The sequence below is a fragment of the Neofelis nebulosa genome, chromosome 18, assembly GCF_028018385.1.
Source record: "Neofelis nebulosa isolate mNeoNeb1 chromosome 18, mNeoNeb1.pri, whole genome shotgun sequence".
NCBI lineage: Eukaryota > Metazoa > Chordata > Mammalia > Carnivora > Felidae > Neofelis > Neofelis nebulosa.
In genome coordinates, this window is record NC_080799.1 from 1,519,422 (window position 1) to 1,536,806 (window position 17,385).

A 17,385-nucleotide genomic window follows, 5' to 3' on the forward strand; every position below is an offset into this window, starting at 1 on the left:
ACATTTCTCCAAAGGAGACATCCAGATGGCCAACAAACACATGAAAAGATGCTCAACGTCACTCATCACCAGGGAAATGCAAATCAAAACTACAACGAGATACGCTCTCACACCCGTCACGGTGGCTAAAGTCAACACCACAGGAGACAGCAAGTATTGGTGAGGATGCAGAGAAAGGGAAATCCCCTTCCGCTGCCGGTGGGAATGCAAACTGGTGCGGCCACTGTGGAAACAGAATGGAGGTTCCTCAAAAAATTAAAATTAGTATGACCAAAGACAGGAATTTCGCGACTGGGTATTTACCCAATGAATACGAAAACACTAATTACAAAGGATACATGCACCCCTACGTTTACTGCATTGTCTACAACAGCCCAGATACGGAAGCAGCCCAAGCATCCACTGATAGGTGAACAGAGAAAGAAGACTTGATCTCGGCTCAGGTCAAGGTCTCGCGGTTCGGGAGACGGTGCCCTGCGTCAGGCGCAAAGCCTGCTCAAGACTCTCTGTCCGCCCCCCACGTGCCTCCACACGCTCTCTCAAAACAAATAAGCAAAACATTAAAAAAAAGTAACAACAATAGCTTCTCAGCTGTGTGTGTGTGTGTGTGTGTGTGTGTGTGTAAAGAACATAACAATAGTCTATACGTAAAGCAAAAAGGTCAACAGATGTCATGTTTTAAGGTTCCTTGAATTGTCCAGGAGAGAGAGAAGTATTCAGTTTTATTAGACTTTGATAAAGAGTCTATGTTATAATTACCAAAATAGCCCCTAAAAATTACACTAAAGCATATGCTGCTACACGATAACCAGGGGGAAATGGTTTAGTCTGCGACAGGTATTAATTAAAAAAAAAAAAAAAAAAAAACAGCAGAAGGCAAATAAAAAGACGGTTAATTTCAAAACAAACTTATCGTTAATTACAACTAAAATATTTCAACTAAAAAAAATAAAGATTTTCAGACTGAATAAAATACAAAGCCTAACCTGTGCAGGAGCAATATCATAATAAAATAAGGAACAAAGACTCCAAGTAAAACCTGAGAACGTGAAAGGCACAAATGCTATACAAACGCAAGTGGAGGGATCTGTCTTGATATCACACAAAGGAGATTCAAGGATCAAAAGTATCTAAGAAGACTATTTCATAACAACAAAAGGCTAAATGGACCAGGAAGATAATTGTTTGCAGCCTATATGGGCCTAATAAGGCAGTGCCAGAAGACGCGCCGTAACTGACCAGATTAAAAGGAGAAACAGACAAACTGAGAGTCAAGCTGGGATATTCCAACACAACTCCCTCAGGATCAGAGAGAAAAAGAGGGAAACCTCACTGGGAACACGGAAAATTTGAACAGCACGATTAGCAACCGATCCACGGCGTTGATAAGGCACCGCATGCAGCCAGTGCGGAACACGTGTCACTCTGAAGTGTGCACGGGCCGGTCACAAACGCTGACTTCTACGCGGTCCCTCCAGCAAGTCTCAGCAAATTTCAAAGGACTGGTATGAGGTATGGGCTCAGAAAACAATGATATTGGGCTATAAATAAATAACGAGGTGTTCACAAAATGTTGGAAATTGAGAAATTTATTTCTAAATAACCTAGTGGTCAAAATAAAAATCACAATCGAGGGGCACCTGGGTGGCTCAGTCGGTTAAGCATCCGACTTCGGCTCGGGTCACAATCTCATGGCTTGTGGGTTTGAGCCCCACATCAGGCTCTGTGCTGAGAGCTCGGAGCCTAGAGCCTGCTTCTGATTCTGTGTCTCCTTCTCTCTCTGCTCCTTCCCCACTCATGCTCGCTCACTCTCTCTCTCTCTCTCTCTCTCAAAAATAAACAAACATTAAAAAAATTTTTTTTAAATCACAATTGAAACTGAATATTTTGAAATGAATGATGAGAAAAATACAATGTTATCAGAACTACAGCAGGCATCTATGTTTACAGCCCAGAGCACAGAGAAGAAAGCTAAAAACCGATCATCTACATAGCTCAAAAGTTAGAACAAATTAAAAAGGAAAAGGAAAAAATATGAAAATAGAAATTAATGAAACAGAATACACATGGTACAGAATCAAGAATGCTAGAAGTTGGTTCATTCCAGTGACTACTAAGACGGATAAACGTGATGAGACAGCTTGAGAGCGAGCAAATACGTAACCAAACAACCAGACTGAACAAGAGGACGCAGCTGTAGGTCACGGAGACGACTGGTCACCCAGAAACAAAATTCAAATGACTTCAAAGCTGTTGAAAGAAATCAAAGCCCCAATCTAAAATCTTTCCAACCCAGAAACCCCGCAGGCCCAGATGCCTTCACTGCTGAAATTTGACCAACACTTGAGGAAACACCCCCGATCTCAGACATACTGTTACAGAGAAGAGAAAGAGAACTCCCTGACTCGTTCTATAAAGTCAGAAAAACCATGACAGCAAAACTTGATGAGGACATTCTAAGAAATGAAAATTAAGAGGCACCTTCCTGGGTGGCTCAGGCAGGTCTTGATTTCGGCTCAGGTCACGATCTCGTTTATGGTTCACGAGTTCAAGCCCCATGTCGGGCTCTGCACTGGCACCGCAGAGCCAGCTTGGGATTCTCTCTTTCCCCATCTCTCTCTGTCCCTCCCCTGTGTATTCACTCTCTGTCTCCGTCTCTCTCTCAAAAATAAACTCAAAAAAATAAACTTAAAAAGAAATGAAAATTAATCATTGAAATCTCTCATAAACACAGAGGCAAAATCTCCAACCTACTCATTAGCAAACCAAACTAAACATTATTTAGGAAGGAAAAGCCATAGTCAGGTTTGCTTATTCCTGAAAAGCACGTTCGGTTTAACATTTGAAAATCAATTAATTTAATTTTCCACATTAATGGAGTAAAGAAAAATCATATGATCAGCTCAGTATATCCAGAAAAAGCCTTTGATTAAAATTCAACATCTATTCATGATGAAAACAATAAACAAAAACCCTCTTAGCAAATGAGGACTTGGAAGGGAGCTCCACCATGGCCTGCAACAGTGAAGTGTGAACATTTTCCTTCAACAGCTACCAAAACGCTTCTGTCCAGAGCAGTGTTGGAGGTGATGAGCAGCAGAATAAGGCCAGAACAGCCACAAAGGTGACTGGAAAGAATTAAAAACTATTATGAGCAGGTGACACAGAAAATCCAATGGAATCCACAGAGAACTTATTAAAATAAGTTTAGAATGTTGCTGGATCAAAGTCAATAATCAAACTTTAATTCTATCTCTATGTGCCAGCAACAAAGAGTTGTAAAATTACACTTTAGAAAAGATGCCATCTACACTGTCAAACAAACAAACAAAAAAACACAACAATACAAACCTATGAGACGTCCACCTAGAAAACCTTATAAAACAGAGAAAAAACAAAGATGCCCTAAAAACACAGAAGCACGCGCCACGTTCATGGATCGGATGCACTCTTACCAAGATGGCACTTAATCAGTGCAGTCCCAACAGACAGCTCGGCGGGTTTACTGTAGAAATGGACAGACTGGATTCCAAACTCAACATGCAAACGTCAAGGGTCACCTCCAGGCGAGGCGGCTGGGGAGGGGGTGCTGGCTCTATCAGGTAGCAGGGCTGAGGAGAGTCCCAGTGACTAAGGCAGTGTGGTCTGGGTAAAAAGAGAGAGAAACAGACCAGTGCAGATGTGCACTCTGATTTCACCACAGAAGCAGCCCAGCAGGCAGTGAGAAAGGAAGGGTCTCGATAAACGCCATTGTGGGGTGGGGGTGGGGGGCAGAGCCCGCCGTGGCACATTAAGCTTCACGTGGTGAGGTTAAGTGTGGAAAGGCCAAACAACAGAGAGGATAACACTGAAGCATAAGCACAGTCGGTAACTGTGGGGCAGACGACGGTTTCCTAAAGAGGGCACAGGAGATGATAACCATCAAGGAAGGTTCACATGGATATATTAGATGGCATTAAAGTTAAGACCTTCTTTTAAGTTGCAGAGAGTGAAAACCTGACTCAGAGAGAAGGCATCTGTAACGCAAACAGCTGAGAAAAGGCTGGTGTGCAGAATCCATGCAGAATTCGTACGGGTCATAAAGAAAACGGCAGAAGGGAGAAAACGAGACCTCGGACGTGCCAGGGGCCTCACCAGAGCGAGCCCCACACGCCCGGTAATCACGCGATGGGGTGTCGTCCCCATCCACACCCTGGGAAATGCAAACTCGAGACACGAGGAGGTCCCACCACCCACCCTGGAACAGCCTCCAGCGCGAGCGGCTCTGGAGCCCCAGGGTGCTGTGCGCACTGATGCCAGCAGCTGGGCGGCCGGGACCCCACGGACGTGCCCGTGGTGGGGCGGCTGTGCTCCCGGGTGCCCGGACACAAACGCAGATCTCCGTGCAACAAAAGACGAGAATGTTCACCCCGACATTCACACGCACCAAGAAACGAAGAAACTCAACGTTACGTGTGAATGCATAAAAAAGCACACTACGCTCTACTCCACTCGTAAAACACAGAAGAAGTAACTGCCCACAGAAACGTGGTTTTGAGCAAAAGAAAGCAAATACAAAAGACGACACGTCGTACAATTCCATTTACACACAACTTACAAACAGGGAAGGCAGGGCTGTGGTGTTAGAAACAGGACGGCGTGGCTCGGAGGGAGCACGGCGGGAGAGGAGAGCTTTCTGGAGCTGGTGACACACGGCTCTCCGTCTGGGAGGTGGAGCGCCACGGACCAGCGAGAAGACAGCCGCCTCCACGGAAAAGCTGGCCCACAGTGCCCCACGCCACTGTCACCGTCTGACCAGAGGGGAGCGGGAAGGCCCCGGGCCCGGCCCCCAGCAGCTTGCTGGGGGACTCGGGTCCTCCCGGGTCCAGGGCCGCCGCAGTGCTGTCCCGGGGCGCAGCGTCAGCCCCTGACAACACGCCTTCCCCGCCTCTGGGCCCAACTGCCTTCCCGGCCGCCTTCACTCCTCACGGATCCCATACAGGGTCCCCCGGCCGCCCAGGATGGCAGGGCCGCGCTGACGGAGCGCTCCAGAGCGGGCCCGACACGGGGACGGCCACCGGGCCTGGAGGTGCCCGGGGGGTCATCGTGCTTCTCCCGACGGCCCTGGGCTGGCGCCTGCTGCACAGGACCCTCACCGGCATTTCAACCTGCTGATGAAAAGCTCTGCAGCGCCCCTGTGGGAAGGAGCAGGGATCAAGGGAGACTCCCCAAAGCGATTTCACCGGGATCTCACACTGCTCTATCCCAAATCCCCTTCCGGGGTCCAGGCCGGCTCCCCACGGCCAGAGGAGCCCCCTCCCCCTCCCAGCCTGCTCCCCCCGCACCGTGAGGCCTGGATCAGAGGGGCCCCCGCACCGCGAGGCCGAATTAGACGGGCCTGCCTTTCTTCCCTGGAAGGGCAGGGCACAGGCAGCCGAGCTCCAGCGTGCTCCCTGCGTGCGAGGCACCCAGCAAGGCCATCTCCACGCCATGGCTCACTGTGCCTGCTCTTCACCGCGGAGAACCCAGCGCCCGGAACCCAACAGGCGTTCAGTGAGTATCTGCTCAACCGAAGCACGAATGAACCAGCCGATCAACCCACTTTCAGAGCAAACGGGAGGCAGGCGCTCACTCTCTCAGAGGAGGAAACAGGCTTCTCGAGTTCAGTGACTTGCAGACTGAGCCGAGGTCTGAACCCAGCTCGGCGAGAAGCAGGAGCCCGACGCTCGGTTGTCGTACCAAAGGCGACACGGACACCGGGATGGAGACGTGCTTTATAAACCCGGGTCCGGGACGGCTCCTGGCCCGCGTCCCTGGGATCGCAGAGTGCAAAACGTCACCGGCAACGGTGACCCCAAGGCCTTCACCACTCACCAAAGCACGCAAAGCCGGAGTTTCCGGGACGCAGGACGTGACCCAAATAGCTCTGATTTAAGAAGGCTCTTCTCAAGCTGGAAGGTCAGGCACCAGACAGGCTTTGTCCTCACGGAGCTGACCGTTGCTCTGCTGACCAGGCAGAAACCCAGACAAGATGGGCTCTGAGCACGATGACTGACCAACTGGGAAGCATCCCCAGTGAGGTCAAGGGAGGCTGCGGCTTCGTGTCCCACACAGAAAGTTCTGTCCGGTGTCGCACGCGCCCATCTGGGGTCAGGCCAGCCCCGGAGGGAGCCCAGCTCTCCCAGACTCAGCCACGGAGGGGACAGGAGGTGAATGCCACAAGAACCCAGAAGGGATGAAGACAGCGTGGGGGAGGTTGGGGGGGGGGGGCAGGGGCACCCCTGGAGGGACCCCACGGCGGCACCCGGGGCGCGAGAGCAGCACAGAAGGACACTGACTGTCCAAGTCCCACCTTCCACCCGCACCGGCACTTGCATGCACGGGCACACCCCCACACCTGGGTCCTCGGGGGGTCACAGGGCCACTGCTCTCACACGCGTCGGGGTCTCAGCACACGCCTGCGGACACCTCCGCAGGGTCCAGGACAGCCCCAGCTCGGCCACTTTCGCTCACCCAACAGACGTCACCGTCTGCCAACCACGGGGCCAGGGGACGGCAACGGACGAGGAGGCGCGCTTTCCGCACTTCACGCCGCCATGTTAGCGCCAGACGCCTGGACCCCAGGCCCCGATCAGCAGCAGTGGAGCCACAAGCAAGAGGCAGAGCCGGTCTGGGCCTCAGCTGGGTCAGCCGCGAAAAGACCAGAAATTTCCTACCACGGGCTTATTTTTAGGACCAAATAAGATTGTTTATTTAAAACTCATCCCATCAACTTTTAAATTTCAGCTTATTATCACTGTCCCCGCCCCCCCCCCATTCTCGGAATGTCCTGCCCACTAAAAACCAGAACACACAGCTGGTTATACCCACTCAACCTCCCCACTCAGAACAAACACAGCCCCTCAAGGACGCCCTTCCCAAGCTACCCACTGGACAGGGGCCTGCCAGGGGGCAGGGGGTTGTCCCAGAACTGGGACCTGCTGGGGGACCCACTCGGAGCATGGGGCAAGGTTGTCCCAGGAGGGGAGGCCTGCTGGTGGGGGCAGGGGGTGTCCCAAGAGGGGAGGCCTGCTGGTGGGGAGGGGGTGTCCTAGGACGGGAGGCCTGCTGGTCGGGGTGGGGGGGACGTGTCCCAGGAGGGGAGGCCTGCTGGTGGGAGGGGGGCTGTCCCAGGAGAGGAGGTCTGCTGGGGGGGCAGGGGGGTGTCCTAGGACAGGAGGTCTGCTGGGGGACCCTCTCAGGGCATGGGGGGGTTGTCCCAGGACAGGGGCCTGCTGGTGGAGGGGGGGGGGGTGTCCCAAGAGGGGAGGCCTGCTGGTGGGGAGGGGGGTTGTCCCAGGAGGGGAGGCCTGCTGTTTTTGGGGGGGGTGTGTCCCAGGATGGGAGGCCTGCTGGGGGACCCTCTCAGGGCATGGGGGCGTTGTCCCAGGATAGGGGCCTGCTCGGGAGTCTCTGGCCACACTCTGTGGTCCACCCTCCAGCCATCACCACACCTTCCTATTTAGGTCATGATTCTGCCTCCCTGACCACACTGCAAAGCTCCCACAGAGCAGGTGAGACATTCTTTCCCTTTCACTGCTGAATTCTCAACACCCAAGACAATACTTGGCAAGGAAAGATGTTAAAAATATATTTGCTAAGCCAATCACAGTACTCGGCAAAAGGGCTCTGTGCCCGGCCCTCCCAGTGCACGATCCTTGGGGTCTAGGGACCACGGGCCCCGCGGGCCAGGCCACCTGCCTGAATGCCCCTTCGGCAGCCCTGAGTGTGGCCCATAGACTTGCGAGGGCTCGGAAGGCATCCCTTCTGCCCTGGCTCCTCCAGGCCCTTCCCAGGCTCCGGGGGAAGGGGTCAGCCGCGGCCGTGTCCCCGTGGCCCGTGCTGGCACTCGGGACCGAGGGAGCAGTCAGGCCCCGCGGGGGCCCGCAGCCAAGGTCACTCGGGCCCCTGACTCTAACTCACACGTGACAGCTTCCTGACCTGGGCCTGGAGAGGACCCGAATGCGTGGCTCCGTGTGCACACTGAGCTTCCCCCACTCAAGGTACCCACGAACCCGACGCCCACTCCCGGCTTCAGCCCCATCCCTCCACTGGCCGAGGAGGCTCAAAGCAGCACTGGTCCTGGAGGGGACAGCTCTGCCAAGACCTCTGTGTGCGAATGCCCTCCGAGGCCGGGGACGGGGGAGGGGAGGGGGACCCAGCTGCCATCTCGTCCCCTCCAGGCCCACCTGACACTGAACAGGACGGCAGGGCTGGAGGACTCGGGGACAAAAGCTGCTCTCACCCCAACTCAACTGAGGCTTGAAGGACAAATCTGCCACAGAACGGAGAAGGCCTGCAAGGAGAAAACCGACAGACTCACACTTCCCTTTGTGGGGAAAACAGGGGCACCCCGCGGGACCGCGGACACAAGTGCCGGGGATCCCCAAGCGGGGGTCAGAGGGAGAAGAGAAAAACAGAGGCCGCCCGCCCTGTGCTCACAGCAGCAGCCTCCCGGCCCCAGGACCGCTGGGCAGCCCCGCAGACCCGGCTGGAGCACCCTCCAGGCCCCAGGCCCGGGGGCCCCAAAGGGACCCGACCGATGGCTGCCCGTGGCCTGCGGCACCTCGGCACTGGCTCCTCCAGAGACAAAAGGCTACGCGGTTCAAACAGCAACAAACGTTGGACGTGGCACAGACATTTAACGTGTCCACGGAGTCTCTTGGTGGCACGGAGGAGCAGCCGCAGGATAACGACTGCGCAAACCTGACTTCAAACTCTTAACGCGCTTAACTTCCTGCTTCTCTGCTGCCTTCCCTTTGCAGAGGGACTGGACTCGGGCTGCGAATCTGGCTCTCCCACTTCCTGGCAACGCTTCCTGGCAAGTTACTGAACCCCGGCAACCTCCTCCCTCCTCTGGAAAACAGTGTCGTCAGAGACGGGAGTGGGCTGAACGCGGTGTCGGGCGTGTATGCCATGTAAACCCGGCAAGATCCGTTTCGCACCCAAAGTGGTAGGAAATGAAACGCTGCTACTCAATGCGGATGGGGCACACCTGCCAGAGGGGATGTCTGCTGAGCCAGCAAGTGTCCCTACCCCGCGCCCAGGAATGCGAGGCTCCCACACACATCTCACGAAACGAGTCAGAGATACGGCCAAGAGCCACATCCGAGGATGCTGCTCACGCTAGCAAAACTAAGGCAAAATTAAGAATAATCTAAATTTCCAACAAGAAGCTTAATTCTGAGACAACTGTACAAAAGAACATTATATAGCCACTGAGGGCCTTATTCTCAAAAACTGCTTAATAACCTGAAGATCTGTCCCAATAAATGTTAAGTGACAAACACAGGACACGCACAGGTCTTGTCTGTCCTCTTCATGCCCGTTCTCTTAATACCTGGAACAGTTATGTGAACATGGCTGATCCCACAGCACCTGGCACTATGGTCGTCAGCCAGTGATGGATGGATGGATGGATGGATGGATGGATGGATGGATATGGATGGATATGGATGGATGGATGGATGATGGACGGCTGGGTGGATGATGGACAGATGGGTGGATGGATGATGGACGGATGGGTGGATGGAAGGATGGATAGGTGGGTGGCTAGATGGGTGGGTGGGTGGATGGATGGACAAGTGGATGAGTAGACAAGTGGATGAATGAATGCACGGATGGATGGATGACGGATGGACGGACAGATGGATGAGTGGATGGATGGATGCATGAGGGGAGAAGGTGAGAGAAATGAAAGAAACCTGCAAACATGATTTCAGTGCTATCTCCAGGTAAAGAAATCAAGAACTTTTAAAATGTCTTCTTTATACTTTCCAGCAGGTTCCAAGTGCTCCACAATGTACAGCATTATAATCCAGGAAAGAAAAAGTTGCCGTATGTTTTAAAGGGGCTGGGGGTTACAAGGCACCTCCAGACACATCAGCCTGAAGCCCAGTGAGCTAACGGGACTCCCCCGGATCCACTCTCAACACGGACTGGGGCCATTCCATGAGGACTTGGAGCCCCGGAAGGGGCAAGGCCACAGGGAAGCCAACAACCCATGCCAGCATCTGAGCGTGGAAACGCCCAGGGACGGCGGAGGAGAGAAGGAAACGTGGTAGCTCGGAGGAGCTGGAGGGAGAAGGTCAGGTGGGCCGAACCAACTCCACACCGGTGACTGTGCAGCCATGTTTAAGCATCCACCCCGGAGGACACCGCCGTTCTCTCCAATTTGGGCAATTACACATAAAGCTGCTAGAAGCAATTTTATATGGCTTTTTGTGTGGACATAAGCTTTCTTTCTTCAGGATAAATGCCCAGAGTGCAAGTGCCGGGCCATCTGGTCACCGCAGTTCAGCTGTTAACAAACGGTGACATTATAGCGCAGAGGGCTGCGCCCGTTCACGTTCCCGCCAGCGATGGATAAGAGATCATTTCTCCGCGTCCTCGGTAGCACTTGGTATTGTCGCCATTCTTTATTTGAACCGTTCTGAGGTGTGCGGTGATACCTTACGGTGGTTTTACGTGCATTTCCCTACCGGCTAACGATGCCGAGCGTCTCTCCCGGTGCCCGTCTGCCATCTGTGCACGCCCATTTTCTAATTAGGTCTTTGCTGCTGTTGAGCGTTGAAAGTTCTTTACACATCCCAGATAATAGTCTTTTGTCACATACACGGTTTGCAAACATGCTCTCAGGCTGTACCCCGACTTTTCCATTCTAACCAGAATCTTTCACAGAGCACGGGCATTCAGTTTTTACCAAATCCCATTCATCGATTTTTCCTTTCGCAGATCCTATTTTCGGTGTCAAGTCTGAGAACTCTTTGCCTAAACCCTGAAGATTTTCTCTTACTTTGTAATAAGAGTTTTGCACATTTGTGTTCTACGTTTAGTTTTGTGGTTAATTTTTGTATGAAGCGTGAGGTTCACTTTTTTTTGTTTATGGGTGTCCGAATGCTCCAGATGGATCTGCTGAAAAGGTCATCTTTCTTCCACCGAACTGCTTCTGTGTCCTTCTCAAAAATCAGTAGACCCAAAGCAGGCCAAAGAATGGAAATAACAAAGATGAGGGCAGAAATAAACAAAAAAAGAGTATAGAAACCAATGGAGAAAATCGGCTGAGCCAGAGCCTGGGTCTTTGAAAAGATGAATAAAACTGATAAACCTTTAGCTAGACAAATCTAGGAAAAAACCGAAAAGATTGAGATTACCGAAATGAGAAATGACAGAGACACTACCACCGACCTCATGGAAATAAAGAGAATTATAAAGGAATACTATCAACAAGGTGCCAAAAATCAAATGCCCTGAAATGGACAGATTCCCAAAGACTATCGAAGCTGACTTAAGAAGAAATAAAAAGCCTGGACAGACCTGTCCTGAGTCAAGAGACGCACCGGCCACCGGAGCCTCCCTGTCAGCCCCGCCTCTCCTCTCCTGGGACCCGGAAGACATCAGCCTGAGTGAGAGCTTCTGTTAAGATCCCACTGGTCCCCGAGGCACTGCCATTTTTCTCCGCACGTATTTCTCTCTGTCGCCCACACTGGGGGGTTCCCGCTGCTCTGTCTCTACCGTCCCCTCCATTCCACGACTGAGCTCAGCCACTGCCTCTCCTTATGTAACTGCATTTCCAGCTGTGGTCTGACAGGTCCCTCAGAGCCCCAGACTTTCCTCGGGGCCCCCTGCCGTTTCTGGACTGTCGGCTTCTCCGGCTCCACCTGTGTGACAGGCCCAGGGAACTCACCCCATGCTGCTCCCAGCGTCCCCAAGCCCCCAGCCACCACCTTTCTGAGCTTTTTATGTTTGTTTCCTACATAACGCCCAGGGTTGTTAGTTGTACTTAGCAAAAGGAAACAAAACTACGTCTATTCCATCTTCCTAGAAACAGGAGCGTTAGCTGCGCTTTAAACGGGGTCAGCAGCCCTAGGTGCTGAGCGCTACAGCAGACACTGCCCTCAGAACCTCGCTTTAGAAACCAGGCAGATGTCTAGCATCAGTGACGGGCCACTAAGCCCTCTCCGCCTGAGGAAGGAAGGACTCCGACCAAAGGGCGCCGCTTCCCAGCTGCAAAGATGCCGGCTCTCACCAGGGCGGCCGAGGTGGAGGGAAAGCGGAAGGAGAAACTCACGCTGGGCACCCCCCCCCCCCACCAACGAGCCACCAAAGCTCCCCACGTCCAGCCGGCTAGGCTCCAGCCAGAGAAAGGTGAGCCCGCCCCCCCACTCCCACGAAGGCCGGGAGAAAATGGCCCGTTGGCCTGCTGGGGAGGACGCCGTTACAGAGAAAGAAGAACACCCCCCTCGCCCACCCACCTAAGACTCCCCGGCCGGGCCGCGGGACCACTGCAGCCAAAGCACATCCCGCGGTCCCTTCCGCAGGCCCCACTGGCTCCACGCCGTCTCTTCCGGAGAGCAGCAGCAGAGCCAGAGGACGCAGCCACCCGCTGCCCGGTTGGGCGGAAAAACCCCCTCACCAAGGAAGCCAGGCTGCCGGGAAGGACAGCCCAGCACTTGGGAAGTTTGGTCCCACTTTCTGCATCCTCTTTCTTTCGAAAATTGCTTATGCAAAGAGATTACCATGCATAATGCATTCAATTATGCGGCGTAAGATGCGGCCTTGATGGAGAAAATTCAAGTCAGCCTCGTGGACACTTCGGGAAATATTAAAAAAAAACCACAACAACCACGCCGCTGACTTTCAAATGTGTTTGAATCCGCACACCTCTCACTACCCACAGGGACACAATATAAATACATAAACGAGAGCTCAGCTCGTCTCCCACTGCTTTCTTGCAGGATGAGGGTGCCTGGAGCCCTCGCCTCCCTCCTCTCCTCGGCAGGGCCTGTATTAGCATGTAAATAGCTGGCAGATACTGAACTGAAAACAAGGAAGAGGCCTTTAATTAACTTTAATCCTCCGAAAAGCCAGGCGGCAATCTGCTCTGACAGGAGGCCCTCTCCAGGCCAGCACTGGGGGGGGGGGGGGGGGGGGGGGTGTGGAAGGACCGGCCTGCGGCAGTGACATTTGGGGGTGTGGCCGCAGAAGGCCGCGACACAGCTGTGCCCTGGAAGGCTGCTGCACTGAGCCACGCCGGGGCAGATGCCAGAGGTGTGGGCACTGAGCACTGCTCCCAACACAGCTCATGGGCACAAAGGGTCCGCACAGATGTCCCAACGGGAGGGGTCAGCTCTGTCCCAGGCCTCTTGCCAGCACCCCCCCCCCCACCCCGAGCTCCAGGTGGCCGACGCCCACCCTGCCCACACAGAGACCCTGCAGAGTCCCCCAGCTATGGAAGCAGAGAGCCGCCGAGCCCCGGAGGACCCGCCATGGACGCGCCACACACCTCACTCCGCAGGCCACAGGGAGATGGCCGTGGCTTTCGGGCTGTAAAGAGACTGGTTCCGGCCCAGCTCGTGGTACACGGCTCTGTGAGCACACGGGACCCCAGCGCCCTAGCCTAGTCGGGGTGACCCCCGACCCAAGCGCCCTAGCCATGGTCCGGCAGCAGGCGGCACGGGTACAGGGACGCGTGGGAGTACGCAGGGGGACACGGGGCCCAAAGATGCTATGGGCTGAGCGGAAAGCACAGCGGGACAGGCCGGAGATCATCTGGGGGGAGCACACGCTCCGGGCGGTCGCGTGGCTCCAACGAGGCTCCGCGGACTCACGGAATCATCCCACCGTCCGACACCGGACACGGGGATGCCACTACCAGCCGTTTCTCCCACAGCGGCAGCAAGCTGGAGGCCACTGAGGGCACGGCCTGGCCACACGCATGGGACGGGTGAGCCACATGCGAACACACACACTCGGCTCTGGGGGGCCACGCCACTCTGTCCAGGTTTCAGCTCTGGCGGGTGGGGGGATGGGGGAGGGGCAGGGGCAGAAAAAAGCCACGCGGCACATGTAGGAGGAAGCAAAATGCCCGGAAATGGTTCCGTAACACGAGCACCAGGTCCCCAAAGACACTGGTGAACGAACCAGATTTTACTCACAAAGACGTACAATTCGGGGGGCAGCCCGGCCGACACGGCGGTCTGTCCGTGTGCTCTGGCCCCCGTCCTGGTGCCCCGCAGCCGGCTCGATGCCCGCTCCTGCTCACTTCCCCGGGCTCCGCCAGGAAGAAGAGTGGCGTGCGTGCGGAGGTCACCTGCTCGAGCAACAGGCACGGCGGGAAAGGAGGCTGACAAGCATCATAGGTTCCTGCCGTGTCCTCGATGTGGACAAGGGAGTTCCAGGCGGGAGCGGCACCGTGCTGGGCCCGTGTCCCGTGAGCCTGCATCCCGTGGAGGTGGCGCAAGCATGGGCGGGAGGCCCCTCGCTCCGAGCCACACAGAACCTGAGCCCAGGCCTCTGAGGCCGTTCCGCGGCACTGTGGCCCTAGGGCAGAGTCGCCAGGAGCCGGTGATGACGGGGAAGGTCATGGACCCCGACCCAAGCGCCGTGTCGTCTGTGCTGCTCTCCTCGCCCGGAGCTCGGGCCCCTGGCGTGGGTCTGGCCTCGGCACGGGAGGCCTCGGGAGAGCGCAGGGCTCCACCCGGGGCCCGGCGAGGAGGCTCTCCAGCCCAGTTACTGCGTGTGGACGGAAAAGCCCCTTCCGGAGACAGATTCGCAGCCCTGCAGCCACCGGCCCTCTCCTCCGTGTGTTCTCATGACCGCCCAGCACTTCTCGTTCACACAGAGCTGCTTCTCCAGGGGCTCACAGGTGGCTAAACGAGACCGCCTTACACAGGAATAAATCCCGCTTCTGTAACTAGCAATATTTCTTTAACCGGAGGATAATAAAAATCAGTGGCAAAGGCTAACCGACGGATCTAATTTATGTAGAGACTTTCATAAAGCTGGGGATAAAGCCCTTTGTAAAAGCTTATTGGAGAGCCCCAAGGAAGCCCCCAAAGAGAGGACGTCCCTGACTGGGATTCGCGGGCCCCAGGGCACGGAAAAGGCCAACCAAGTCCCTCAAAAGAAGGGGAGGGAAGAACAAAGTGGGGGCCGACGTGTCGCCCCAAGGGCTCAGTCCTCGCCCAGGCGCAACAGGAGGCTGTTCCAGGGAGAGACCGCAGACGGCTCCTCGGGCCGGTCCACACGACCCCGCGCTCAGCTGGGAGGGCACGGGATGCACACAGCAGAAATCAAGTCCACGCTGCCCTCCCGGGGAACCCACCCAGGAGGGCACTACCCGCAGCATGCAGCCCAACGGCCCCCACGCTCCCCCCAAGACCACGCTGGGTGGAGGGTCCTGTATCACGGGAAGGAGCTGCGGTGCCGGTGGGTAGGGGGCGGGCTCGCTGCTGGACCCACTTCCGTCCGGCAGACACTCCCACCTGGCTATGTGCCCACTCCCAGCCATACAGTCCGCACCTCTGGACACCCCCCAGGGTACTCGGATGCGGGCGGTTCACAGGCAGGCACTGGGGGCGCTGAAACGCTCCTGCCCACCTGCCGACGCCTTCAGCGTGGGGGGCCCTGTGAGTGACCGGGCGTCTTGTGTGTATTCATCTGCTGCTGGGCCAGGAGGCTGCCCTTCTGCTGCCCGGGCGAGTGCAGACCCCCTCTCCCACTCCCGGACTAGACTCTGTGAGCCCAGGACGCCCTGGGGGGGGGGGGGGGGTCCATGCTCTCTCCCTGGGGCACCTGTCACACCTGCCGCCCTCTGCTAGGGCACCGCCCCGCTTCTTGGCTGGACACTTGAGGCCGCGAGGAAAGAGGCCTCTAAGCACGGTAAAACTTACTGGAAACTAATGGTCTAGAGAAAATAAAACTTCACCCGGGGCAAAGGCAGCAACCGTCCAACTTCTCTCACATTCTTCTGGAAATCAGACCTTGTACCTGGAAAGCGCATCTGCATGAACTGTGGGAACGGATTCCGGGGCTGACGTCCCTGGACATCAGACAAGAGACAAACTGCTGTCCACACGCCAGTGTCACAGTGGATTCAGCGTATTCACAGCACGTGGCCAGGCAGGCGCGGAGCCAACACCGGACCCCGGGCCACAGACGAGCGGGACTCTCGGGGACCCCGCGAGACTCTTGTGCACCTTCACGAACTCCATCCTGGACCAGTTCCACCTGAACCCCTGGGAACAAAGCCGTGTACCGGGCACACCACACGGCCGCTCACGTGGACACGACCGTCACGTGCACCCATCCTGCTCGTGGACAGACGCAGAGACTCACTTGAGGAGCGGGCCTCCAAGGAGAGGGTCCACGATCCACCGCAGACCCTTTTCCTCACTGAGCACCGCCGTCCCGGGCAGACAGCCGGCAGCCAGGACCCTCCCCGCCGAGGCACCGCCGGCAAACGTCGGTGCCACGTGTCCCCCCCTTCTCCAGACACAGCGCACGATGGAAACGACCTACGGCACAGGTAGACAACCAGCGCTCTGGAGAGGGACCGAGAGACGCCTGTGTCCCGCCCACAGCCGCAGCACCGAGCCGGAGTGGACACCCAGTCACCCCGCAGATTGCTGCAAACCTGGAGCGGCGGCACGGCACGGGCCTGACTCCACGGCAGCGCTGGGAGTGCTCTGCTCCAGAAGAACTTCCTCCCCGGTCCTCGGACTTTATTAGGGGCAGTTTGGCTCTTCATGGGTGAAGTTAACCAAAAGCTTATGGACTCTGAACCGCTCTCCCTGCATCTGACTGTTTTCCATCTGATGATGGATGACATTTAATAACTTCCAGTCTGAGTGCACTCTGGCTCCGTAAATACAGATCCCACTTTATTGGCTACTTGATAACTATTACGATGGTTGGGGCCGGTCCTACTGGGCCTAGTGTTCCGTGAGGATCTCGTGGGAAAGGCAGCCAACTGCGGCTTTCCATAATGGAAACACACATGCACACTCACACACACAGGCACTCACGCACGGCACACACATACATATGCGCCCACGGGCGGGCGCACACCTGTGCACACAATGAACGCGCACTCACAAATCACACAATCACACACGTACACAATAACACACACGCTCATACGCACACACACCCTTACACATTTGCACACACGCACTCTGACACCCCTTCTGACACAAGGAGGCGTGACCGACAGACGGGAAGGAGCCTAGGTCAGAGTCAGGTGCATCTGAACTACAAGCGGGAAAAGCCGTCTCCCACTTTCCCCAGCCGCAGACTGCTTGCCCCGGAACTGGGATTCTGCAAATCCTAGCTCAAAGAATTTTGAAAATGACCATGTTCACGAAGATGAGTTAAGTGTGACGGGCGACAGCCGTCACTCGTATTCACGGAACGCTTACTCGTTCAGGTCCCACACCGGGGGCGTGACAAGACGTTTACTAAAACAGACTTTACTATCACAGACCTCACCCACGGCACACGAGGCCTCTCACAGAGAGTGCGGACGAGCAGCCGCCCGCGGGGACTCTGATGGCAAAATCGCCCCCCGCTGAGAGCACAGGAACC

General features: G+C 55.6%; 1 protein-coding gene across 6 annotated transcripts in view; it reads right to left on the reverse strand.

The window, feature by feature from the left end:
* MAD1L1 (mitotic arrest deficient 1 like 1) overlaps window positions 1-17,385 on the reverse strand; it is a 318,460-nt gene that overhangs the window by 159,814 nt on the left and 141,261 nt on the right. The window contains exon 1 of one of the 6 annotated variants that reach the window (XM_058712037.1): window positions 5,325-5,343. The exons of the other annotated variants lie outside the window; for them this stretch is intronic. The gene's annotated coding sequence lies outside the window, so the exon portion shown is untranslated. Of the gene's footprint in view, window positions 1-5,324; window positions 5,344-17,385 lie in introns of those variants that run through there. 6 annotated transcript variants of the gene reach the window in all.